The sequence below is a fragment of the Macaca nemestrina genome, chromosome 1 (genome assembly GCF_043159975.1).
Source record: "Macaca nemestrina isolate mMacNem1 chromosome 1, mMacNem.hap1, whole genome shotgun sequence".
Classification (NCBI taxonomy): domain Eukaryota; kingdom Metazoa; phylum Chordata; class Mammalia; order Primates; family Cercopithecidae; genus Macaca; species Macaca nemestrina.
The window spans coordinates 85,122,361-85,131,404 of NC_092125.1; positions in this window are offsets into that span (position 1 = coordinate 85,122,361).

Genomic DNA, 9,044 nt, shown 5'->3' on the forward strand with positions numbered 1-9,044 from the left:
ATTAACCCTAATCATATCTGTAATATCCCTTTTGCCATGTAAAGTAACATGTCTATAGGTTCAGAGTATTAAGGTGTGGACACAATTGAGGGCCATAACTGCTCACCATGAATGTGAAACAGTACCATTCTTCCCACTAAATTTGTTTGCAAAATATATTTTTCATTAGAATGTCATATGTTAACACGTAATGAGTTTGTCATTATTCTAAGTGAGTGAATATTTTTTACAAATTCTCAGTTTTGCTTTCTAACACGGTATCTCGGTCCACTTAATGTTTCTATAACAGAATACCTGAGACTGGGTAATTCATAAAGAAAAGAGGTTTTTTTGGCTTATGATTCTGGAGCTGGGAAGTCCAAGAAGCATGGCGCCTGCATCTGCCTGGCCTCTGGTGAGGGCTTCCTGCTGCACCATAACACGGTAGACAAGCAGAAGGAGAATCAGGCATGTGCGAAAAAGGGACCAAAAACAAGGAGCAGCCTTGCATGATATAACCCACTATCATGGTAACTAGTCCAGTCCTGCAAGAACTAGCCCAGTCTCACAAGAAGTCCATCTTAATGAGCTATTCACCTCTGATATGCCCCACCTCCCAACTCCACTACACTGGCAATTCAAGGTAAGTTTTCACAGGGACAAACCACATCCAAACCATAGCATATGGTTAAGTATTGATAAATATAAACCTCATAAACAAAAGCTTTTGGAGTTCTGAATTAGTTTTAACAGAGTAAAGAGGTTATAAAGCCAAGAATGTTGAGGATTGCTGGCTTAAATTTTTGAAATGGTAAGAGCAGACCCATCCTAAGAGTGTTTCAAAATCACACAAACACCCACCATAGAAAGATGAAATCATCCCATTATACAGAGAAAATGCTGGAAAAATGTGGTGGTAAGTGTCATTAGGTGAGTTGACCAGAATCTTTCAGATGACTGGTGCCAACTCCCAGACACACTGGCAAAAGCTCTAGCAAAGAAAGAGCTGCTTTAAGTTGTCCTTTAAGCATCCCTTCTGTCCCCAGTGTCACACATGGGGGATGTGTCCCTAGTGCCTATCTTATGGCTGGGTTTCATGCATGTCAGACTGACCCTGCCCTGGAACGGTACTGATGAGACTATTGTGACATGGAATGTGGTTCTGCATGGCTCAAAAAGAAACTACTCCAGACTCACTCCATGGCAATCTTATGTCAGATATTGCTAGCACTTATCTACTCTTCTTTTTTTAGAGACTGAGGGCTCACTATGCTGCCCAGGCTGGACTCAAACTCCTAAGCTCAAGTGGTCCTCCCACCTCAGACTCCCAAGTAGCTGGGACTTACAGGCATGAGTCACCACACCTGGCTCCATCTACTCTTCATTTTTTTTTTTTTTTTCCATGTGAAGCAAGGCTTCCAAATTTGTGAACAATAATATAGTCTATCATTTCAATGTCAAACAAAACCAGACAAAGCTCCTACCTCAAATGAGGAGAGAAGTAGAAGAAAGACATTTGTTGAGTGCCTGCCATACTCCTGTCATTTTGACTGGTTTGTCTTTAATTCTCTCTATAAACCTCTGAGAGATCATTCTATCCTGTCACAGGTGGGAAAACTGAGGCCCAGCAAGGTTAAGAAATCACCCTGGTTCATGCAACAAATAAGTGGAAGAGACAGATTTCAGACCTGGGTTCATCTGGTTCTAACATTCACATGGGTTCCGTTCCCCCACGCTGTCTGCTAAGCAGTGTTGGGCCCCTAGAGTGTGCTAAAAGAAAACACCATGCTCTGAACACCAAAACCCAAAGTAGAGGCCATCCCTCCTGAACTGAGGCCAGGCCCAGGAAGCAGCTTACTCATCCCTCACAAGTCAGCATGTGAAAAGCAGCTGACGACCTCAAAGGAAAACTGCAAAGGGAATGAATTCATCAAAGATCCCTCAGCCACAGCCCAGTGCATGCACTGCCATGAGACCTTCGAGGTGGAGCAGAGAGGGCCAGCCACTGCATTGGGCCAGAGGGACTTGAGTTCCGCATCTGGTTCTGCTACTCATTATTCAGGCACAATTGGGAAGCAGTTTTGTCTTTGTAAACCTCCATTTTCCCATGTGTAAAAAAGCAATAATGCCCTCCTCTCCCCAAGTTCCTCCAAGAATTAAAATAAGGAATCCAAGACAGAGACAAGACACTCATGGGTAGTGAGAGAGACAAGTGAAGAAGACCGTCCTGATAACTTGCTGTAAATGCTGTGCAAAGAAATGGAAGCAGAGAGAGGTGCATGGCATTGAGCATAGCTAGTGGGGCATACAGTGTAGGAGGAATGTAGCTGGAAAGGGCGTGTGTGTCAAGCAAACTTTGATTTAACTGTATGTGAGGGAATCACAAAATTACAATGGCTTAAACAAGATAAAAGTGGTTTTCCCTCCGTGAAACCAAGTAAGGAATTAGGCAATGCCAAGCTAGTGGCTCCACAATTGAGGACGCAGCTCCTTCCATTTTGTGGCTTCACCGTCCTCATGGTCTTCATGGCCCAGGATGGCTACCTGAGCTTTGGCTATCATCTCCATATTCTTGAAAGGAAGCAGAATAACAAAAAAGACATGCCTCTTCTCCTTTCATCTGATTAACTGGAACTTAGTTACAGGGCTTCACCTAAAATAGTCTCAGGGATTTCTGAGTGCAGCGGTTTATGGGCAGTTGTCCGTGTATCTAGGATTTAGGGAGAGGACTAAACATTCCTCATGTAGCTTGCTGGTGCTGGAGTGAGCAATATGGACTTTCTTCTCAAGTAATTGTGATTGTGCATTTTGACATGCCTAGCAGTTCCCTTGAGGACTGGTGCAGAGGTTTGTCTTTGCTTCAATCCCTCAGGCTGGTGCACCTCCCCAGGTGGCATCTGTTGAAAGCATTTTTTTTTGTTTTGTTCTTGATTCGCTCTTGTCACCCAGGTTGGGGGTGCAATGGCACGATCTCGGCTCACTGCAACCTCCGCCTCCTAAGTTCAGGTGATTCTCGAGCCTCAGCCTCCCAAGTAGCTGGGATTACAGGCACCTGCCACCACGCCTGGCTAATTTTTGTATTTTTAATAGAGATGGGGTTTCACCATTTTGGCCAGGCTGGTCTTGAACTCCTGATCTCAGGTGATCCACCTGCCTTGGCCTTCCAAAGTGCTGGGATTACAGGTGTGAGCCACCGCACCCAGCCTGTTGAAAACATTTAAAGACATAAACTCCCCATAGATGTCTGGAGCAAGGGACAGCAGATGGGTCATGCAGCACATAGACCAAAAAGTCTGGGAAGGAGGAGGCTGAGGAAGAAGATGCTTGAGAAAAGAAGGTCATTGAAGGGCTACTGCATGTACCAGGGAACCCAGGTTGCAATGCACATGTCCAGGGCTGCACACACGCTCAGAAAAGATCTAAGAGGACCCTAGGCTTGCACCTGTGGCTGATCTTTGCATTCCATGCAAGCAGGAGTTAAAGTCTACGAAAAATGGAAAGAGTGGCTTGGTTAAGTGTCTAAGGAATGCCTCAGCTCAGAGCCAATCTGCAAAGATCAGAAGATTTTTCTTTTGTGTTTGGTCCAGGTGTTTTTAGTCCAGGTGTTTAAGGAAATCTATGTTAACTCTCTGTGGCTGACCACTGAGGTAATAGAGCAGAGACTTCAGTGTCTACATATAAAGAATGCAGTCTGCAAAAATCATATGGAAATGTCACTAAACAAACAAGACTGCAATCCTTAATAAGCAATAACAGCAAATCTTGCAAAGGGCAAAGAATCTGATTTCCAGGGTTATCATATTATAATATCCAAAATGCCCAGTTTTTTTCTTTCAGTCAGCTTCCTCAGGTTGAAGTATCCAGTTTTTAGCAAAAAAAATGTGAAGGCATACCAAGAAAAAAAGAAAAGTACAACCCATTCACAGGAAAAAGAAATTGACAGAAGCCATCTGTGAGGAAGCCCAGACATTGAACTTGCTAGGCAAAGAGGGCTGGACCGTTCAGCCCTACCCCTTGACCTCCTGGGTCAATGATTTTATGGCCAATGATGTTAACCCATGATGTCTACGTAATAAAACTTCCAAAAACACCCCTGTAATGACTACGTCTGGGGAGCTTCTGCTAACTTCAGGTACGTAATATCAGAATTGAATTGAATTGTAGGACACATACTTGGTGTCTGGAGAGTTGTTTTTTGTGTGGAATAAAAAACCCACATATTTAGTTTCAGAAGTGTTGTGAGAAAAAATAGTTCAGCGAAGTATTCCCTCCTCTTCTATTCCTTAGTAGAATTTGAGGATTGGTGTTAATTCTTCTTTAAAGGTTTGGTAGAATTCACCAAGCTGAAGCCATCTGGTCCTGCTTCAGGGGAGGTTTTTGATTACTGATTCAACCTTTTTTTTTTTTTTTTTGAGACAGAGTCTCCCTCTGTCGCCCAGGCTGGAGCGCAGTGGTGCAATCTCGGCTCACTGCAAGCTCTGCCTCCTGCGTTCACGCCATTCTCCTGCCTTAGCCTCCCGAGTAGCTGGGACTACAGGCGCCCGCCACCATGCCTGGCGTTTTTTTTTTTTTTTTGTATTTTTAGTAGAGACGGGATTTCACCGTGTTAGCCAGGATGGTCTCAATCTCCTGACCTCGTAATCCGCCCGTCTCAGCCTCCCAAAGTGCTGGGATTACAGGCGTGAGCTGCTGTGCCTGGCCTTACTGATTCAACCTCATATTGGATTCAATCTCTTTACTTTTTCTAGGTTTGTTCAGGTTTATTTCTTCCTGAGTCAGTTTTGGTCATTTGTGTTTTTCCAGGAATTTGCTCATTTCATCTAGGTTATCTAATTTGCTGGTATACAGTTGTTCACAGTATTGTCTTATGATGCTTTTTTTCTTTTTTCCTGTAAGGTTCATAATGATGTCGCTGCTTTCATTTCTGATTTTAGTTATTTGCATCTTCACTCTTTCTCAGTCTAGCTAAAGATTTGTCAGTGCTGTTCATCTTTTCAAAATTCTCATTTCAGCTATTGTACTTTTCAGCTCCAGAACTTTGGTTTATTTTTCATAATTTGTCTCTTTGTTGATATTCTGTTTATACGCTTATTGTTTACCTGGCTTCCTTTAGTTCTTTGTCAATGGTTTCCTTTAGTTAAGCATATGTAAGACCATTTAAATAAACATTTAAGTAAACTTTTAAACATTTAAATAAAAGTCTTTGTCTAGCAAGTTCAATGTCTAGGCTTCCCCAGGGATGGTTTCTGTCAATTTCTTTTTCCTGTGAATGGGTTGTACTTTTCTTTTTTCTTGGTATGCTATTTTATTTATTTATTTATTTTTGGTTAAAAACTGGGCACTTCGGGCCTGGCATGGTGGCTCATGCCTGTAATCCCAGCACTTTGGGATGCCAAGGCGGGTGGATCACGAGGTCAGGTGTTTGAGACCAGCGTGGCCAACATAATGAAACCCTGTCGCTACTAAAAATACAAAAATTAGCTGGGTGTGAGGTGGGCGCCTATAATCCCAGCAACTCAGGAGGCTGAGGCAGGAGAATTGCTTGAACTTGAGAGGCAGAGGTTGCTGTGAGCAGAGATCGCGCCACTGCACTCCAGCCCTGGCGACAGTTCCAGTCTCCATCTCGATAATAATAATAATAATAATAACCCCCAAAAACTGGGCACTTCAACCTGAAAAAGCTGATAGAAAGAAAAAAGCAAAAACTGGGCATTTTGAATATTATAATGTGGTAACTCTGGAAATCAGATCCTGTTAACGCTTATTAAGGGCTGCAGTATTCTGTTTGTTTAGATCATGCCTTAGTCTTTCTGGCCACCAGCCCCCATCCTGAAGCTATTCAGGGTTCCCCAGCCACCAGTCATCTCATTAGCATACCAACAACACTTATCACACCTAAGATTCCGAAGGTTTTAGGAGCTTGTGCCAGGAACAGGGATAATGACCAAATGTTTATTTTTATTATATCACAACTTCTTAACTCATTTATTGAGTCATTATGCTTCGCATTAGCGCAAATGAAGCCCTTCACATTAGGGGAAATTCAGCCTATCAAATACAACACTGAAAGCTAAATAACAACAACAACAACAACAACACAACAACAACCACCAATCAGGGATGGGTGCAGTGGCTCACACCTGTAACCTAATCTTAGCACTTTGGGAGGCCGAAGTGGGAGGGTCATTTGAGGTCAGGAGTTTGAGACCACCCTGGTCAACATGGTGGAACCCCATCTCTACTAAAATTACAAAAATTAGCCAGGCGGGGTGGTGCATACCTGTAATTCCAGCTACTTGGGAGGCTGAGGCAGGAGAATCACTTGAACTTGGGAGGCAGAGGCTGCAGTGCCATTGCACTCCAGCCTGGGCGAAAAAGCAAGACCTTGTTTCAAAACAACAAGAACAAACCAGGCTGGAGAGTCATTTCCCAGCAATTCTGTAGCAAGGGCATATATGCATCAGTTAGAGAGTTGGAGTTTGTGACCCTCAGGTGTCCTTCCTTTTCTAAGAATTGATTATTTTTATAATTCTTTATGTTAAGTATAATTAATTTCTCAAATTTATCAAATATCATTATTTTCTTTTTTCTTTTTTTTTTTTTTTGAGACAGAGTCTCGTTCTGTCGCCCAGGCTGGAGTGCAGTGGTGCTATCTCTGTTCACTGCAAGCTCCACCTCCCGGGGTCATGCCATTCTCCTGCCTCAGCCTCCTGAGTAACTGGGACTACAGGCATACACCACCACACCCAGCTTTTTTTTTTTTTTTTTTTTTTTCTGTATTTTTAGTAGAGACAGGGTTTCACCACGTTAGCCAGGATGGTCTCGATCTCCTGACCTCATGATCCGCCTGCCTCGGCCTCCCAAAGTGCTGGGATTACAGGCGTGAGCCACCGAGCCCGGGCTGGACCATTATTTTCTTAGCCAAAATGCTGGCCTGCCCCAGTTCCATCTGGGGTTAATCTTCATTTAAACAGCTCTTTAAAACTATTTGGTTTTCCCCATACATCTATGGCCAATTGATTTTTGACAGGAAGCCAAGACAATTTAATAGGAAAAGGACAATCTCTTCAACGAATAGTGCTGGGACAACTAGAAGTCTACATGCAAAACAATGCACTTGGACCCTGACCTCACACCACATACAAAAATTACCTTAAAACGGATCAACAACCTAAATATAAGAGCTAAAACTATAAAACTCTTAGAAGAAAACATAGGAGTAAATCTTCACAACCTTGGATTTGACAATGATATCTTACACAGGACACCAAATGCACAAACAACAAAAGAAAAAACAGTTAAGCTGAACTTCATCAAAATTAAAGTTTTAAGTGCATCAAAGGACATCAGAAAGTGAAAACGACAATTACAGAATGGGAGAGAAATATTTGTGAAGCATATATCTGATAAGGGTCTAGTATCCATAATATATAAAGAACTCTTACAACTCAACAACAAAAAGACAACCCAATCTTAAAATCAGAAAAGGACTTGAATAGACACGTCTCCAAAGAAGATATACAGATGGCCAACAAGCACATGAAAAGGAGAATGCTTAACAGCATTAGTTATTAGGAAAACATAAACCAAAATCAGAATGAGGTATCCCTGCATACCTACTGGGATAACAATAAAATGGAAAATAACAAGCATTGGTGAGGATGCAGAGAAACTGGAACCCTGTACATTGCTGGTAGGAATATAAAATGGTTCAGTCATCATGGAAACCATTTGGAGTTCCTCAAATAGTTAAACACTGAAGGCTGGGCACAGTGGCTCATGCCTGTAATCCCAGCACTCTGGAAGGCCAAGGTAGGCAGATAACTTGAGGTCAAGAGTTCAAGACCAGTCTGGCCAACGTGGTGAAACCCCATCTCTACTAAAAACACAGAAATTAGCCAGACGTGGAGGCACACATCTGTAACTCTAGCTAGTTGGGAGGCCAAGGGAAGAGAATTGCTTGAACCTGGGAGGCAGAGGTTGCAGTGAGCCAAGATTGCCGCCACTGCACTCCAGGCTGGGCAACAGAGCAAAGCTCTGTCTCAGAAAAAAAAAAAAAAAAAAAAGGCCAGGCACGGTGGCTAACGCCTGTAATCCCAGCACTTTGGGAGGCTGAGGCAGGTGGATCACGAGGTCAGGAAATCAAGACCATTCTGGCTAACACGTTGAAACCCCGTCTCTATTAAAAAAAAAAAAAAAAAAAAAAAAAAAAAATAGCCGGACGTGGCGGCGGGAGCCTGTAGTCCCAGCTATTCAGGAGGCTGAGGCAGGAGAATGGTGTGAACCCCGGAGGTGGAGCTTGCAGTGAGCTGAGATCACGCCATTGCACTCCAGCCTGGGCGACAGAGCAAGACACCATCTCAAAAAAAAAAAAAAAAACAAAACTGAATTACCATGTGATCCAACAATTCAACCCCTGTGTACGTACCCTCCCAAAATAAAAATGGGTTCTCAAACGCATGTACATGCATGTTCATAGTAGCATTATTCACAAAGCCAAAAGATGCAAACAGCCCAAATGTCTATAGATAGATGAATAAACTGTGGCATACACGATACACACACAATCGAATACTATGCAGTCATAAAAAGGAACAAAGTCTGTTACATGCTACCTGAGGGTGAACCTTGAAAATATGCTAAGTGAAAGATAGACACAAAAGTCCACACACTGTGATTCCGTTTATACGAAGTATCTAAAATAAGTAACTATAGAGACAGAAGTAGACTGGTGATTGCCAGGGGCTGGGGGAAGAGGGCAATGGGAAGAAACTTCTCAATGGGTATGGGGTTTTTCTTTTGGAATGAGGAAAATGTTTTGGAACTAGTCAGAGGTGGTCGTTGCACAGCATTGTGAATTCACTAAATGCCACCGAAATGACCACTTTATGGTAAATTTTATGTTGTGTGAATTTCACCTTCAGTTAAAAAAAAAAAAAGTAAAACTACTCAGACAACGCCAAATTATTGACAATTTCAACTTATCCCACAGACCCCAAATCCTGGAATCACAACCCCGTAGGCCAATTCTCAGGTCAGGCAGCAATTTCATCCCTGTTCAATTT